At 39.4% G+C, this 16962-nt stretch overlaps 1 protein-coding gene across 2 annotated transcripts in view; it reads left to right on the top strand.

The window, feature by feature from the left end:
* UNC13C (unc-13 homolog C) overlaps positions 1-16962 on the top strand; it is a 405344-nt gene that overhangs the window by 266669 nt on the left and 121713 nt on the right. The window lies entirely within an intron of this gene.

The following is a 16962-nucleotide window of genomic DNA, read 5'->3' as shown; positions in this document are numbered from 1 at the left end:
AAGATAATGCATTAAAATCCTATAAAACAATATTTATAACAGGAACTAAGTAAAAAAGAAAAGGCAGAGAATTCAAAAATATATACAGTCTGCTCAGGAGAAGAAAATCAATCAATATTCCTAAACTATGCACAAAAGTCCCGTAGCCTGGATATATATTTATTATGCTAATTAGGATGCTAGAAGAGACCTAGAAGTAAGCAGTAGTTTTCAGAGTTTCTAGTGTATTTGTTTCATACTGTCAGAGACTTGTTGTTATCTCACAAGCTGAACTCTACAAATTTCAGCCCTCATTTAAGCATGTTAGAGATTGAAATGGTAACTCCATTCAACCAACGGGAGAAAGGAAAAAGAATTTGTCTCTACATAAGAAACAAAGAATTTGTTTCCAAAGTAACTTTGTAGGTAAATACATACTAGATGTACGGTACTAAAAGGCTGACTGTCAAAACTACATTCAATTGGGAAAAATTGATTTTTATACTGTTCAATAATACCTGGTGAAACAAACTGTTTGACTCCATTTGTTGTGCAGCCTTGATGAACTGGTAATTAAGTACTGGAACAAATTACCTAAGGAAGTTGTGGAATCTCCTTCACTGGAGGTTTGTAAGAAGAGGATAGACAAACACCTGTCAGGGATGGTCTAGACCAGGGGTTCTCAAACTTTAGCAGCCGGGGGACCCGCATTTTGATTTTAAAAAAATTTTCGGACCCCCAAGCCAGCTTCTAATTTTCCCTGGAGGTGCTCCATCCCCACTAAGCCCCAGGACCCACCCCCACTCCACCCATTCCCCCAAGGGCCCACCCCGCCCCACCTCTTACCACCCTCGCTCCATCCCTGCCCCTCCTCTTCCCCACCTCTTTCTTCCCCCTCCCCGAGCCCTCCCCTTCCCCACTCCTCCCCTCCCTCCCAATGACTCCTGCATGTCGTGGAACAGCTGTTCAGAAGCATGCAGGAGGCCCCCAGAGAGAGGGGGAGGAGTTGATCAGTGGGGCCAGCGGCCCCGGACATGCCTTGCGGACCCCTTGGAGTACCCTCGTGGACCCCCATTTGAGAACCGCTAGTCTAGACGCTATTTCGTCCTGCCTCCATGCAAAGGATAGGACTAGATGACCTATTGAGGTCCCTTCCAGTCCTACGATTCTATGATTCTATGAACTTTCTCCCCAAAAGGAAAAAGAAAAGAAATGACAGCCTGTCACAGGAAGCAATTATAAATCAATCAGTACTGTCTACCCTGTTAAACCTGAGTGCAGTGAGAAGAAATCCCATGTTCAGTGCAGCTCTCCTGATGCACATCCAGTTCCCCTTTTTTAAGTAGTTGTTTAGGATAATGTTGTGTGGATTTGTTCAGCAGTAAACATAGCTAACCATAATAAACCATATCCTGCAGTATTTTTGCAGGCAAAACTCTCATTTGTTTCAATCAGGCCCCGTAGTAGCTAAAGAGCTGTTCCAGTGAGTAGTGAAAATAAGTATAAGGCAGTTATTTAGAAACATAGTAGGCCTATTGGGTAAAAAAAACAATATTTGAGGTTTGAACTGCATGATATTTACTCCAGAGGATCCAGTGTAATAATCTGTAGGATAGAGCTCCTTTGATGATACACTCCAGATATTCATGGTAATAATGTGATTTAAAAAGAGAGACAGACAAGGAGGTCAGAAAAGGCTGAGAGATCCAGAGAAAGCTATTAACTAGGTTTTTGAGGGAAGAGTTATTTTATTGTTTTGTGTTCCCTCTTATATCATGTTGGATAGAGAAAACATTTGTCTGTTATGGGCACGTGTTTGTGGGCATTATCAGTCAGAAAAAATTTGAATGTGGAGAGGAAATGCTGCCTGTTGCCCTAGGAACAGATAGTCTTGATCTGTATAGGAGGCTGAGTGAAAGAAGGTAAAAAGATAGGAGTCTGAGAGAAGGCAATGAAAGCAGTTGTGAAGATGTAACTAGTAGTGGATTGAAGGAGATGAGGGAGGACATAAGAAATGAAGCCTAAGATGCAGACAGGAAGAAGTTGTGCAGGATACTGAAGCAGAGGACAAGAAGTTCAGGCCTGGTGTGATAAGCTGTTGTAAGAGCAATCAGAGAAAATCTAGAGGCAAGGGTTGTGAAGGCCAGTGGAGGGCTGGGAATCATACTGGAGAAGGAGGGAGTAATGAGTGATATCAAAGACTTCAGAGCAATTAAGGAACATGAGGACAAAGCAGAAGATGTGAGATTTGGTCAGATGAGGTTCTTTGAGGTTCCTCTGTGAAAACAGTTTCTGTGGAGAGTGGAGAGTGCATAAGCAGAGACAGGATTCATGGAATGGAAAGACAATAATGGAATATTATTAACACGCTACAGATATTAGACAAAAGTGAGTCCCAGCTTTAGCACATGGATTAACGTGTCTTTTCAAAAGCCATTTCCTCTTGTAACCTTTAACATGTAGATAATGATAGTACTCTCTGTATATTCACCCCCAAGCACACCATTACAAATTAATTGACTAAATAGTAGTGCTTTGGCCCTATGAACTACAAAAGCTATTCAACAACTTGCAACAGCATACTCTATTTTCTAATTAGACCTTACAAATCACTCTGAGGACGGTTTCAAGTTAGGCCAGGCCAGCTGTTTGTATCCTGGTTGTAAAGCACAGAAACATGGAATTCAAGCAACAGTTTATTACAAGGTCTTCTGAATTGTCGAAGGAATTCATAAGGCACTGAAAGAGAACTAATGTTTTAAGCTGAGATCAAAGAAAACATTGTTGCACTTTACTGAGAATACTAAAGAGAAAGCGTCATATCTGTGGCCATGTAGAACATGTTCAAAAGAGCACTGGTTTATCGTAGCCAGCATGCCATATTTCTGTACTGTGATATTTGTTGTTTGTGCCCAGCAATCCAATGAGGTATTAAAGGATTAGTATTTGCTATTGAAGACTGATAACTGGAGCAAAACGTGGCAGATTCAGGAAGAAAATAGAATGAAATCTGTTTTATTCCAGTTACATGCATCTTAAGAATCCTTACACATACAAATTTGAAGCAAACATTTTGGAACATTTAAAATACTGTGTATGTTAGCTTTCTGTCTAAAAGAAAATCACTGTCTATTGTGAGATTTTATATATATAAATATAGATATAGTGAAAATAGCTGTCTATTGTGATGCCATTTTGAGCTGTAATCTTGTCAGCTTCACAATTTACAGGGTTGGGCTGGATTGGGACTTGGAAGAGAGACCGTCAAGGTGCTGCAAGAAGTGGTAATGGTGATTCCTTAGGTGGCACAAGTCAATCCTGATCCAATATCCCCCAGAGATTTTACGGTGCCCTTTGTTGCTGGAGGTACTGTCTTTCAGAGGAGAGTGATAGTCAGGGTTCTGGGTACTTATGCTAATTAAAGATCCCATGGCAGAGACCAGGACATTTAAACCATTCATGAAGGGAATAATGTTCACTCTTTCTTAATAGGCAAACCCTGCAGGATGTAGGTCTATCCTTGATATTTTCCAGCTCTTAATCTCATGGCTTTTTTCCCTTGGATATGTTACAAGATGGGGATTTGATCTTGCTCTTATTGAAACCAATAGGATTTTTGCCTTGAGTCCAATGGGATTATGAGTAGATCCTTAGGTATAGTCACATTTGATCCCTCCATTTTCAATGGAGTCCATCATTAAAACGCATTGCACTCTGGTGTGCCAGCCCTTCCTTCCAAATTAATGTAGGCTACCATCTGTTCATATTTAGAGCCCAGAGCAGCTCAACCTTTGTGTGATCCAATTTACTATTAATCTCCATAAGCAACAACACAACCGTATCTTTCTGCCCTAAAGTTGGGGTTTTAGTTGTGGGTTTTTTGTTTTTTGTTGGGGGGGGGGGAGGTTTCGCATCTAAGATGGAGATAATAATAATCCCACATAATTTGCAAGTGAATCTCTGGCATTGATAAAAATCAAATTGGCCTGACACATTTCTCTTTTCTAGTCATTTCCTTTTTATATATGTCCAGACACACACTGCCATCAAAATAATAATAATTTTAAAAAAGGATTGGGTGGGGGGGGGAATAGGAGGCGGTGGCATGACATACTGGAAAAAGTGAAATCAGCTTTCCAGTAAAACACATACACAATGCACTAAGTCAGCATGCTTCACAAACAGGACTGCTTTACAATCTAGCATTTAAATAATCAGTGTACCCTATTTTTTTCCTTTTAAATTAATAACAATATTTAGCTCCTGTATTATATGAAAAGTGCTGTGCAAGCATTAACAAATTAATTCCACGCCAGTTCTAATTCTCTTTGTGGTGTAGGGATCCTTGAAATTTTTTCATTTATAGAACTGGTTGAATTTTTCTTTCTAAACATTTAATTAATTGGATTTGGCCTTTTTTCCCCTTCTTCACACTTTCACAGTGGTAGCAGATGACAGAACAAGGAGTAATGGTCTCAAGTTGCCATGGGGGAGATTTAGGTTGGATATTAGGCAAGACTTTTTCACTATGAGGGTGGTGAAACACTGGAATGCGTTACCTAGGGAGGTAGTGGAATCTTCTTCCTTAGAAGTTTTTAAGGTCAGGCTTGACAAAGCCCTGGCTGGGATGATTTAATTGGAGATCGGTCCTGCTTTGGCAGGGGGTTGGACTAGATGACCTCCTGAGGTCCCTTCCAACCCTGATATTCTATGATTCTATGATTTTTATCTGTGGACCCACTTGTGTTTTTCAGCACTGTATTGATTATTCATCATTGTTTGACATGTAGTTTTTACAAATATATTGGAGTCTATAGGGTTTGGGCAATTTTTTTGTACCTAGTATTGCTTTCAAAGTATTGTGTATTCATAGTGAAATCCTGTGCCCCTGGTGTCAATGGGAATTTTGGCGTTGATCTCAATGGGGCCAGAATTTCACCCTTACTCTGTCTGATTTGTTACCTAACACACATGGTATGGTTTCTGCTCCCTGACTGGATGAGGGACTGCCTGAAGACTAGAGCGGTCGAAACATGGTGAGAGAGTTGAACTTAGCAAACATTTTCAATGCATATGTCTCCTGTTTATCCAGCTCTGCTCCTCAAGCACATTTTCCAAACATTCTTTTACCTTTACTTTTAAATAAAATAGCCCCGTTCTGGTATCCAAAATGATTTAGTCTGTTAGAGAAATTGCAAATTACTATTATTATTATTATTATTTAATATTTCTGGAACACCCAGAAGCCCCAATCAGTATTGGGGCAGTATTGTGCTAAGCGCCTTGTAAATACAGAAGTAGACACAGTATCTGCCCAGAAGAGCTTACAGTCCAAAATGATGAGCTGTATGAAAAGTTCGGTAGAGGAAGAGAATCAGATATCCACAATTTGCGAATACTTATGTAGATTTGCTGTTTGCCTTGTTCGGTATTAATCTAGCATATAAGGAAGAGTCACCTTTCTCATACTGCTTCTCAGAATAATTTTTGTCAACTTCATGGCACAATTGGATTTAAAGAAGGGATTTGAAGGTCAGGGCAGTTCAAGGAGGACATTCCAAATGTGAGGGGCAGCATGGGAGAAAGCACAAAGACTAGAGCTGTGCACAGAAAGGTTTTGTAGAGGATTTCAAAATTTGGTTTCATTCTGATTTGGAACAAAAGCCAGAAAAAAAATATTAGAAATTCTCTGTAGAAGGGAATGCAGCCCCAATTCCAAGGCAGTCCACATGGAGGGCTGCCCCACGTCAGCAATCTGGAAGCCCTGGCGTTCAGAATCTGTGACTGTCCAACAGCAAGCTGCTGAGGAGCCAGTCATACCCACTGGCAGGAAACCAGCAGGTTTCAAAGCCTGTCTGGGTTGTGTCGGACTTTTGCTGAAATCAAAGCATCTGCATGAAACATTTTTCTTTCAACAAATCATCAAATACTGACGAAAAATGGTTGAGCTGAATTTTTCCGACCATCTCTGACAAACACCTTTAGTAGAGGAGCCATGAGGGTAGCAGAGAGGGCAGGGAGGGGTGTGATAAGAGACAAGAATAGATAAGAAGGGGGGATAGATTTCTGAAAAGTCTTGAAAATTGGGTCATTACACTTGAATTTGGTATGGTGAAAGAGGGGATTTAGAGAGGGGATATGGTACAGTCGTCATGACAAGCAAAGAAGACGATTGTATCAGCTGTGTTTTGTATGGATCGGAGAGGAGGGACAAGAGTCAGATACAAATATCATTTATCACTTTTAAAAACATTTCCTTTCATTTTGAATGCTGTACCATATCATTATCTACTACTATCAGTACCATAAAATCACTAGAGTGCAGCATCCCTAAGAAGTTAATGCTGCTTTATTTCTGATTACTTGTGTATATGGGTGCTGCCAGATGTCCTGAAACAACAAAATACATCAGTAGACACCTGATTTCATTATTTAGGTTTAAAGGATTAAGTTGTCATTCATTGTAATGCTGTATTGCCCCAACATTGCTTATTTAAAGTGTTAGCCTTATTTAATCTCTTTTTTAACCACTGCATATTAATTTTGTTATGAAACTTTATTGTTAGCTTTTACACAGACAGGCATGAATGGAAAATCATTTGTGCATTTACTTTAAATGCAAATTGCCTCATTATGGACAAGAGTGTCACTTGTCACACTAATGCTGCTACACAGGAAATAAAGCAGTAAACCATTTCCCCTCTGCATGCCTTGCCCAGATCACCACTTTGGGCAAGGTGTGGGAGATCAGGCTCCATCTGGCCATTAACCCCTTCTACAACAAGTGGGTAGAGAGGGAGGGGAATTAGCATACCCTTGGATCCATCATCCCAGTGTACCAGCAGAGATAACTTGGTGCAAGGAGGGAGGGGAGTATGCTACACAAGAAAAAGGGATGTAGCAAATTATACCTCCCACAAGGGCAACGAAGGAGCATCCCGAGTATGTCAAAGCTACGCACTATCCCGTATCTCTGAGTTGCAATTCTTCCCTGAGACTACTCCTGATACATGGCAAAGGCTCAATCTAGCCCTGTGGAATTTGCATCCCATACCTTTAAAACGTTGTGGCCATAAGGTCTAAACATTATTAAACTGAACACCATAAAACAACACTCAAGGGCAAAAAGCCCCAGCAGCATTGGAAAGGAGTGGAGATGAATACTCATTTGGAATCAACTTATTCCAAACTCAGTGTGATAAATCTTTTATATCATATCTCTGCACCATGTGTTCTCCATTTATCAAATCCTCCCATACAAAGTGCACATATATTTTTTACAAAATTTGAAGAAATTATATTGACAAATAAACAAATAAGTGACTCTAATATAAAATCATCTTAAACTTCTCACCCATACCGTTAAGAATAGACCAAGAAAAGACCTGGGTGTTACACTGTGCCCTGAATGGCAACAGACTTAAGTTCTATCAGAAAAAAAATGTATACATGGCACACACTCACACACAATACACATACTTATCCATTATAAGTATAAACAATAGATAATACAATTACAATAAGTTCTGTCTGTATTATCTAACTTCTGAAACCACTTATATTGGTTTGACAAGCCTTTTGTTTCCTGTTTTTCTAAATAACGTAATTGGTCATCATTTTTTCTGGCAAGAACAAAAGAAGAGAATATTCTCTGACTTGAAATAAACTTAAGGCAAAACTAGACTCCTCCTCGGCTGCAGTCAGTGAACTGAAATGAGATTGAACAAATTAGAATATTCTTGAAAAAGCTGATCTTAAAGATTCATAGCTACATTACATTTTAATGTAGCAGTCAGCATGAATTAACATGAGCGTTTCTTCCTAATGATCACTTTGCTAATGCAGGAAGTGCAAAAATACTAAATTTTTAGAAATATAGTTGATTAAATCTTCCTGTCATGATTTTATTATCTCAAAATTTCCATTCTGTTGGTGAGAAAACATTCTATTGTATATTCATATATCCTCAGACTTAACCTAATTTAAACAACAAAACAGTAAGAACACTTTTTGCATTCGTCCTTTGCGGTATGTTGAACTCTGCACAGGAAAAAGGACATTTTGCATTAGAAGAGATTTCTCTGACTTGAACTTGCTAACTGGTAAATGTATCCTGTGACAGGATGTACAATGGCATCTGTTTCCAAGGGGACTGGGGACTGGGCTGGGCAGGGTTGGAAAACATCTGAAGCTGGTTAGCTGGTTAGTCTATTGGCAGTCTACTGGAAGAGAAAGGCAGTCAATAGGCTGCTGGGAGTGGGGAGACAGCCATGGGTACTTGAGCTGTCAGAAGACTTTTGGTTTGTGTTTCTTTATGCTCTGGGGGAAGCCTATAGTTCGTTGTTCCAGCCTGAAAGGGGCTTTCAAAACACCCTTGAAAGGAAAAGGGCCTGGAGTTCTTTGTTATTTTCAGCCTTGGAATAGGTTTGGACTGTTATTTTCTGTCTGCCCAGCTTGTCTTGGTCCCATTCTGATGGTACAGAGACCACAGAAATTTTGGTCCAAGGAAATGATCTTGGGAAGTCAGGAGAGGGCTTTTGGGACTTCTGCTTTCTCTCAGACCCCAGAAGAGAAGCTCCCAGCTGCAGGGAGTGTTAGGACTGAGGGACAACCAGGGGTTACTCTCAAAAATGTTGCCAACCCCCAAGTTCTCATGCTAGGAATGTAGTGGAAGACCTGTGCTATCCCTGGGAAAGGTTAATATTTATAGTTTTAAGGAAACCCATTCTTCTAGCAACAGATTTATATTAGTTAGTGCAAAATGTGCATCAGTCTAGTAAAAAATGTGAGATTCAGCAGTAACTACAACACATTGCTCTAAGAGATTATGAAATGTTTCCTAATGACCAAATGCTCCAACACAGGGCAGTCAAGACCTCCTGCATATTTTATGAGACACCTCAACTTGGTAGAGAATTGTGGCTTTTCCTTTTATCTTTGATTACTGTACTATGCCATTAACATTATGCCCTAATTTTACACATTTCATTGGAGTAAAGCTCTCTTGCAATCTTAATTTATCCATCTTGTGCTCCTGCATTATGATACAGATTTAATTACATGGTCGCACACAATTTTCCCCACAGGATCTTGTCTCCATAGATAGCTGCTTTTACTTTTATCCCACCAACTTCAACAGGTTTCGCCCAATGTCCAGCATAACAATAACAGCTATCAGTGCTTATTATGGACCTGATTTATACAGGTGCTGATCACACACCACCTCCATTGAAATCAAATGAAATGGGGGGGCGCCCAGCATGGCTGTAAATCAGGCCCTACGTGGATTTCTATATAGTAGCTTTGTGTGCTTTACGGAGCACATGGAGAGACAGGGTACCCGCCCCAAAAAGCTTACATCAAGATAACACAGAAGAGGTCAGACAAAAGAAGGTGTGGAGTCCTACTTGCAAGAAGGCCCATGACTAAGGCTTCACAGAAGAAGTGGGTTTGAGCAATGAGAGAGGGACACTCATTAGGCAAGAAGACACACAACTGAGGGTAGGAGAAAGAGAAGGGAATCAGGAGAGGAGATGTGAATACAGAACAGTATAGGGTGGGATAAGAAGAGTTTAATTGGGTCTGTGGAGGCAGGGGGTGTGTTGTGCAGAGGCTTGAAGACGAGGGTGAGAAATTTGAGATAAAGGAAGGACAAGGCAAACTTACAAAGGGGTTCAGTGACAGGAATGATGTGGCTGAAATGGCAGGAACGGATGATGTTCTAGCAGCAGCATTTTGGATGTGTTGGAGTTCAGCTAGCAGATGATGATATGTCTAGCATGACATAGATAGTGCCTTGCCAGGGTACAGTAGAAGCAGTATGTACAATGATAACATCCCCTTTTGGGTCCACCCAGACATTGTTGATCCTTTGTTCCCAGGCTTCTGTGCTACTTCTGATTAAGTGACTCATAGGTCTATGTTGGGCTCTAATAGAGAAGTGTTATTGGCAGAAACTGAGAATGGGTCCAGATTGACAGCCTGTGGTGGTAGGAGCTGTAATTCCACATTCTGTCACCACATAGATCAGTGATACTCAGACCTCAGTGGTTCAGAAGCCAAATTAGCAATCAACGTTACCCAGTAGTGTTAATTCATTGTTTCATTTACTATTTTATGTATATGTATATTATTCTCACAGCAAAATTACTAAGTATTCTAAAGTTTGTTAATAACATAGTAAAAGCATTCTGATTGGTTAAAAGCATTCTGATTGGTTCTGATTGGTAACCAAACTAAGTTTGGTTAATAATTGAATCACACAGTGTTGTAATATTGTGCTGGAATGAGCTGCAGGAGACATATTAAAGAGCCACTTGCAGCTTCCAAGCTTCAGTCTGAGTATCACTGACATAGATAATTAGATCAAAGGCAAAAGAGACCTCTCTGCTGTATCTGGGAACATGCGGTGGTCTCCCTTAAGACTTTTGTCAGGCTTTGGTTTCCTGTTGGCCTGCATTGGGAAGGTCAGTGCATGGTACCTTCTTTCTGTCTCATTAGTGATCATATTCACTTAGGCAACGTACCAGTACACTTGTTAACAATAACTTACTCAAAGGCATTAACAGCATGTTTAGTTTCTTATTAAGAACTGTCACTTTGCTTAAACAAATTTTAAGATACAAAAGGACAAATAAATTCGGTTACACATATGTTAACAATTGTTGACAATTAGTTAGAAAAGGCATATTTTAAAATAAACCATTAAAGAAGTCTGGCATATTGAGAATGGATTACACTTTAATTCTTTCATTCTTTTTGGTTCGTCTGCATTTCAACATCTATGTTCTTTGCTACCTTTTATAGGTTATTCCATATACCCCTTTTATAACATGTAAATATCAACAGTGATCATTACTTCTGATACAAAATAATGACTTCAGTACACATGTAAGTTTCTATTCAATAAACTCTTCAAAAAGTGCTTTGAGCCAGCTACTCATGCCCTTTGGATTCATATGTCTGCTGCTGTTAATTTGTGTAGACATTTTATCATACATAGTATATACACAGTGGGAGTTTGGTTTTAAAGAATTGCCAGTATATCAGTGCAGATAAACACTCTACATTGATGTCTGATCATCTGACTTTGTTTCACATCTTTAAAATATGTATATACGCTCTACAATTTTATTCAACAAACATGGGTTGTAAAAACAGGTCTTCAACCTAAAAGATTAATTTTGAACATGTTTTAAAGTCCAAGTTGGATGACTTTAAAAAGCAATTCCATTCAAATGCCTAAAATCTCTCTGCCATGAAAATAAAAACTGAATAAGTGCATTTCAAGATTTTAGAGATTAGTTACATTAAATGACTCATTCTTAGAGTAGTTCTTATAAGCCTAGAGTTGATGCCAGATTTCAGCCTTAAGTGATCTTACCGATATGATTTGGTAGGATACCAAGTTCTATTGAACACATATCAGAATTCTCTGTATCTAAATTCATTTTCCTAGTCTCACTTCTTCTGGAGTAACAAGTGTATATAAAAGGGCCTTTAGAAGAGCATTCCCAGAAAGAGGGTATTATCATGGTGCTCATAATTTAGCATTAATTGCCTATCTAGTTAAAACTTAACCAGTGACACACTGAAGGTACCTTCCCATAGCTACGTTAGGAATAATCAAATGTCAATAAGTAAATTTCCTCCACAATATAATTGCACAATTGGCTATGTGCACTAAGGTTTGGCTTTGTGCCTTGCCATAAAGAATCAGGCATTGCCAGAGACAGGATATCAAAAATGATGGACCAGTGTTCTGCTCCAGTATAACATATGCTATGTTCTTATTCTTTCCATGGCCAATTCATACAAAACTCAACAATGCTGTTAACAGTAAAAGAGCATCACACATATTGCCCTTGAAAGCACATATTGAAGTCAATGAAAACCAGGCATATCTGAGGGCAGAATTTTGTCTTTTACTGTTTGTTCAAATATGTTATTTGAATATTATTGACTTGCTTAGCTTTTGTAGCACATACAGTTTCACTCTAAAGCTATGTATGTTTAAGAGCAAAAGGTATACTGAAGTTGAACTTTTTGACCTGTTTATTGTTTTAGTTTTTTTTCTGTTTATTTGAATAGCCGGGTGGGTGAGGTCATGCTGAACTGGGTTAGTATTTGTCTTGCAACCATGCATGTTGGTTTCAGTCTGATGTACAGTTAAAGTCAGTCTCTCCAGTGACATGCTTTTTTCAGTACTGGCAGCATTTGATGCCTGATGAAGAGGCCATCTGATGAGATTGATAGTGAGGTACATTTTCAGTAGGGTATACAAGGGCTTTAGAAGCACAATTGCATTATTGTTGTTAAGATGTCAAAGTTCATCTGCAGCAAAAGAGGTTATTTTTCAAATGCTTTATTTTTAATTCATAGTATCAAGAAAACTAGAAAAAAAAAACACAGCACAGTGGAAAATGCAAAATACTTCTGTAGAAAAAAGCCATTATATCATTTGTAGCATGTTTGCATATTCCTTTTATATGGTCTCTTGCAGCATTAAGAAAAATATATTATGAAAAATCAGTATTCTGCTGCCCTAAAGTTCCAATTTAACAGAAGATATCCCCTCCTTGGAAGACAGTATACTGCTCTAAAATATGCCAGGGGCTAGACCAGGTTCTGTCATATCCAAGGGTCAAGGGAGTGTGAAGGATCCTTAAAGTGATCTTTGCCACATAAGCAGGCCGAAAGATCTGGCCCTCAGTCTCTATTTAGGGAGGAAAGATGTTTTTGTGATTATGATACAGTACTGGGCATTAGAACTAGTTTCCTTACTAGTTTCTTATACAAATTTCTTTAGTCTAAGTTATTCAACCTTTCTGTGCCTCAGTTTCTCCATCTGTAAAAATGGGGATCATAATACTTAATTGGTTATGACAGCTGTTGTGAGCCTTAATTCATTAACATGTGTGAAGAGTTCAAAGATGTTTGGATGAAAACTGCCATAGAAATGCAAAGTCTTGTTGCTGTTTTTATTACAAAGTGTAACTTTCTTGTGAAAGATGGGAAGAATACATTTTTGGGAAGTATTTGGGAAACTTACAAACCCACTTACAAATTCAGCTGCAGTGTCTAGAACCTTAGAAAGGCAGTGATGACAGAAATAAGTATTTCACATTCATAATTTTAATCCTGACTTGAAGAGACAGGCTGGCTCAGAAAGGGCAATATTTGACATTATCAAGAGAACGTTTAAATTGTACTTAATTATTAATTAGTTGTGTCCTGCCCTGTATTTTAGATGATAGCCACTGGTTTCTATTGCCTTTAGGAAAACAGTACAAACACTGGGATGAAGTGTCTTGTGGAATGCAATATTTTTCTTACTAAATCAACTGTGAATTGTTTTATTGTGTTTTGCTTCCTCTAGGGCCTGATCCAACTAATTTAACAGTCAATCAGAGTTTTTCTATTGACTTCAGGTGGATATGGATTGGCCCATAAAACATATAGTACTGTTACTGGGGTTCCAAAACTTCTGTCAAGGAGTAACATTCTTTTAAAGATCAAACTTCCCCTGCATAAAGCTTGAGTTATCAGAGGCAGAGGGAAGGATGGGTTTGTGGTTGTCAAGGCAAAATGCAGCCTTCCAATCTGGGGCCTGGGCACTGGGCAGCAGCCAAGTCCTTCTGCTTTTACTCTATGCCATTAGGATGGGGCTAAGTGATCTCCTTAGTCCCAAATTTTGGATCTGTCCTGTCTTGTCTTCTTGTTGTCCCTTCCTCTTTCTTTCTCTCTCTCTATCAGTGATTCCCAAACTTGTTCCGCCGCTTGTTCAGGGAAAGCCCCTGGCGGGCCGAGCCGGTTTGTTTACCTGCCGCGTCTGCAAGTTCGGCCGATCGCGGCTCCCAGTGGCCACAGTTCGCTGCTCCAGCCAATGTGGGCTGCGGGAAGTGGCACGGACCAAGGGACGTACTGGCCACCACTTCCAGCAGCTCCCTTTGGCCTGGAGCAGCAAACCGCGGCCACTGGGAGCTGCGATCGGCCGAACCTGTGGACGCAGCAGGTAAACAAACTGGCCTGGCCCACCAGGGGCTTTCCCTGAACAAGCGGCGGACCAAGTTTGGGAACCACTGCTCTCTCTATATATATCTCTCTCTACAAATTTATACAATGCTCATTGCCCTGCTAACTGAGTATCTCCGTAGTATCAGACACCACTGTTGTTTGTTTGAGGCTGGCACTGAGCCCTGCTCTGGGGGCACAGGAACACTCCTGTGTAGTCACTTCAGCTCCCCTTCCAGAGGGCAAATGCAGAGTTTTGTGGTTTTGTGTGAACTCGATTGATATCCCTGGAGACTGCAATCCTCTATTCATCCAAACAATAGAATCAAGTGATACAAACAAGCTGCAGTACTACAAGTTTTCCCCTTCCATGTACCTGGCTGACCAAGAGTGAGAGCATAATTCAGTCTGTGTGACTTTTTCTGTACTTGGCTTCTCTGCAGATACTCCTTGCCAGCTAATGTGCCAACAGCCATGTCAGTTAATGCCAATTGTGGCTGTGGATTTTGTGATAGGGAAACTTGTGCACAAACTGGGAACTGAATTGAGACTGACAATAGATTTCTACAGGTCACTAAACAAGATTCAGATGTTGCTAATAATGTTCAGTTGCTAGTGACCAGAACAAGACTTGAACCCGTGACTAATCCACCGAGCAGTCCAGATTGTCTTTTTAAAGCTCCTTTTTATTATTTCTTTATTGTTCCAGACCCTGGCTGGAGCCTATGGGCTCTACTGTATTACAAATAAATAATATTAGTAAACTCTTGTAGACTACATACTATTGCTTCAATGAATTTAATAATCTATGACTCAAATATTTGGGCTATAAATTACAGAGAGAAAAACATACTTTTCCTGGATGCTTGTGGTGCTTTAGTTTGTAAGTCCATCTAGTCTGTTTAGGACTACAGTATATATGAAATATCCCTTATCCATCCAGAGGTGGAAGGATCTATCAACTTCTTATTGAAAATGATCTTTTAAGAAAAACCACCTGCAGTTAATTGAGTAACAATAAGATCTTCTGCTCCATATTGCTTTTATTAGTAGTATTATAATCCTATAACAATGTAATCTTGCTTTTAATGGTGTCTTAAGGCACATCACTCTTTTGAACCATTTTGCAAATACTGTGCTCTAAATTCAGGCCTGGTTTCAGGGATGCAATACTTTTTATTTCAGTATTTGCACTCATTTATACAAGGTCAGAATTTGCCTCTATGTGTACAGGACTCATTTCATTCAATCCTGAAATGCATTCAGGCCTTGTTTGGTACATGGTGATTTTCCCATGGAAATTTGCTGTGATGGCAGATTATCCCCTAATTGTCTACCACAGAGTTTCTTGGACTTTCTGTGAAGGAGCTGATTCTAGCCACTATTGGAGACAAGATACCAGACTAGATGGATCACTGGTCTGACCTAGTATGGCATTTTCTATATTCCAAGTTATTTAACAATGCAGGTCAATATTTCACACCACTTAAGGATGAGAAGTTCAGAAAAAGTATTGTAAGTAATGGAAACTGCAGGGGAAAGCTTAGATTCTGTAGCCATGTTATTACCCAAATTGGAATTTGGCTAAGGCACTATAGCCAACTTCCTTACTCTAGTGAAAATGCCTTAGGATCTTTCATGGCCCAGAAGCTTAGCTTTTATATCTTGTGCAAAAAGTAACAGCTCTAGATCAGTTTGCCCCTTAACACCATGCTGGGACATTGCTTCCATACTGACTCAGGGTGAGGAGCACCAACTGCTAAATCAGCATCATTCTTTGGAGCACCTCTTTAGGGTCTCCCATTCTACCACTGATCCTGCAGAGCCATGCTTAGCTAATATCATCTGATGAGATCACAGCCCAAGGCATAAGGCAGAATGCTCTGAAAAAAGCAGGCCCTTCATTTTTTAGTGACAGAATATGTATAGTTGATACCCTTGAGAGTGGATAAGTAACTGAGTGCAAATAAATCTGTAACAATGTCAATATAGTTAAGCAAAGTGCATGAATTTAAATTAGGGCTGTCAAGTGATTAAAAAAATTAATCGCAATTAATCGTGATGCTAAACAATAATAGAATACCATTTATTTAAATATTTTTGGATGTTTGCTACATTTTCAAATATATTGATTTCAATTACAACACAGAATACAAAGTATACAGTCCTCACTTTATATTTATTTTTATTACAAATATTTGCACTGTAATAAACAAAAGAAATAGTATTTTTCAGTTCACCTCATACAAGTCCTGTAGCAATCTTTTTATCATGAAAGTTGAATGTACAAATGTAGAATTATGTACAAAAAAGCTGCATTCAAAAATAAAACAATGTAAAACTTTTGAGCCTACAAGTCCACTCAGTCCTACTTCGGCCAATTGCTCAGACAAACAAGTTTGGTCACATTTGCAGGAGATAATGCTGCCTGCTTCTTGTTTACTATATCAGCTGAAAGTGAAAACAGGTGTTCTCATCGCACTTTTCTAGCTGGGGTCTCAAGATATTTATGTGCCAGATGCTCTAAAGATTCATATGTCCCTTCATCTTCAACCACCATTCCCTAGGACATGCGTCCATGCTGATGATGGGTTCTGCTTGATAACGATCAAAAGCAGAGTGGACTGATGCATGTTCATTTTCATCAGCTGAGTCAGATGTCACCAGCAGAAGGCTGATTTTATTTTTTGGTTGTTCGGGTTCTGTAGTTTCCGCATCGGAGTGTTGCTCTTTTAAGACTTCTGAAAGCATTCTCCACGCCTCATCCCTCTCAGATTTTGAAAGGCACTTCAGATTCTTAAACCTTGGGTTGAGTGCTGTAGCTATTTTTAGAAATCTCACATTGGTACCTTCTTTGCGTTTTTTTCAAATCTGCAGTGAAAGTGTTCTTAAAACGAATGTGTGCTGGGTCATCATAACATGAAATATATGGCAGAATGTGGGTAAGACAAAACAGGATACATACAATTC

This window comes from Caretta caretta, chromosome 10, assembly GCF_965140235.1.
Source record: "Caretta caretta isolate rCarCar2 chromosome 10, rCarCar1.hap1, whole genome shotgun sequence".
NCBI lineage: Eukaryota > Metazoa > Chordata > Testudines > Cheloniidae > Caretta > Caretta caretta.
Note: the sequence above shows the minus strand (reverse complement) of the source record. Positions and strands in the feature narration are given on the sequence as shown.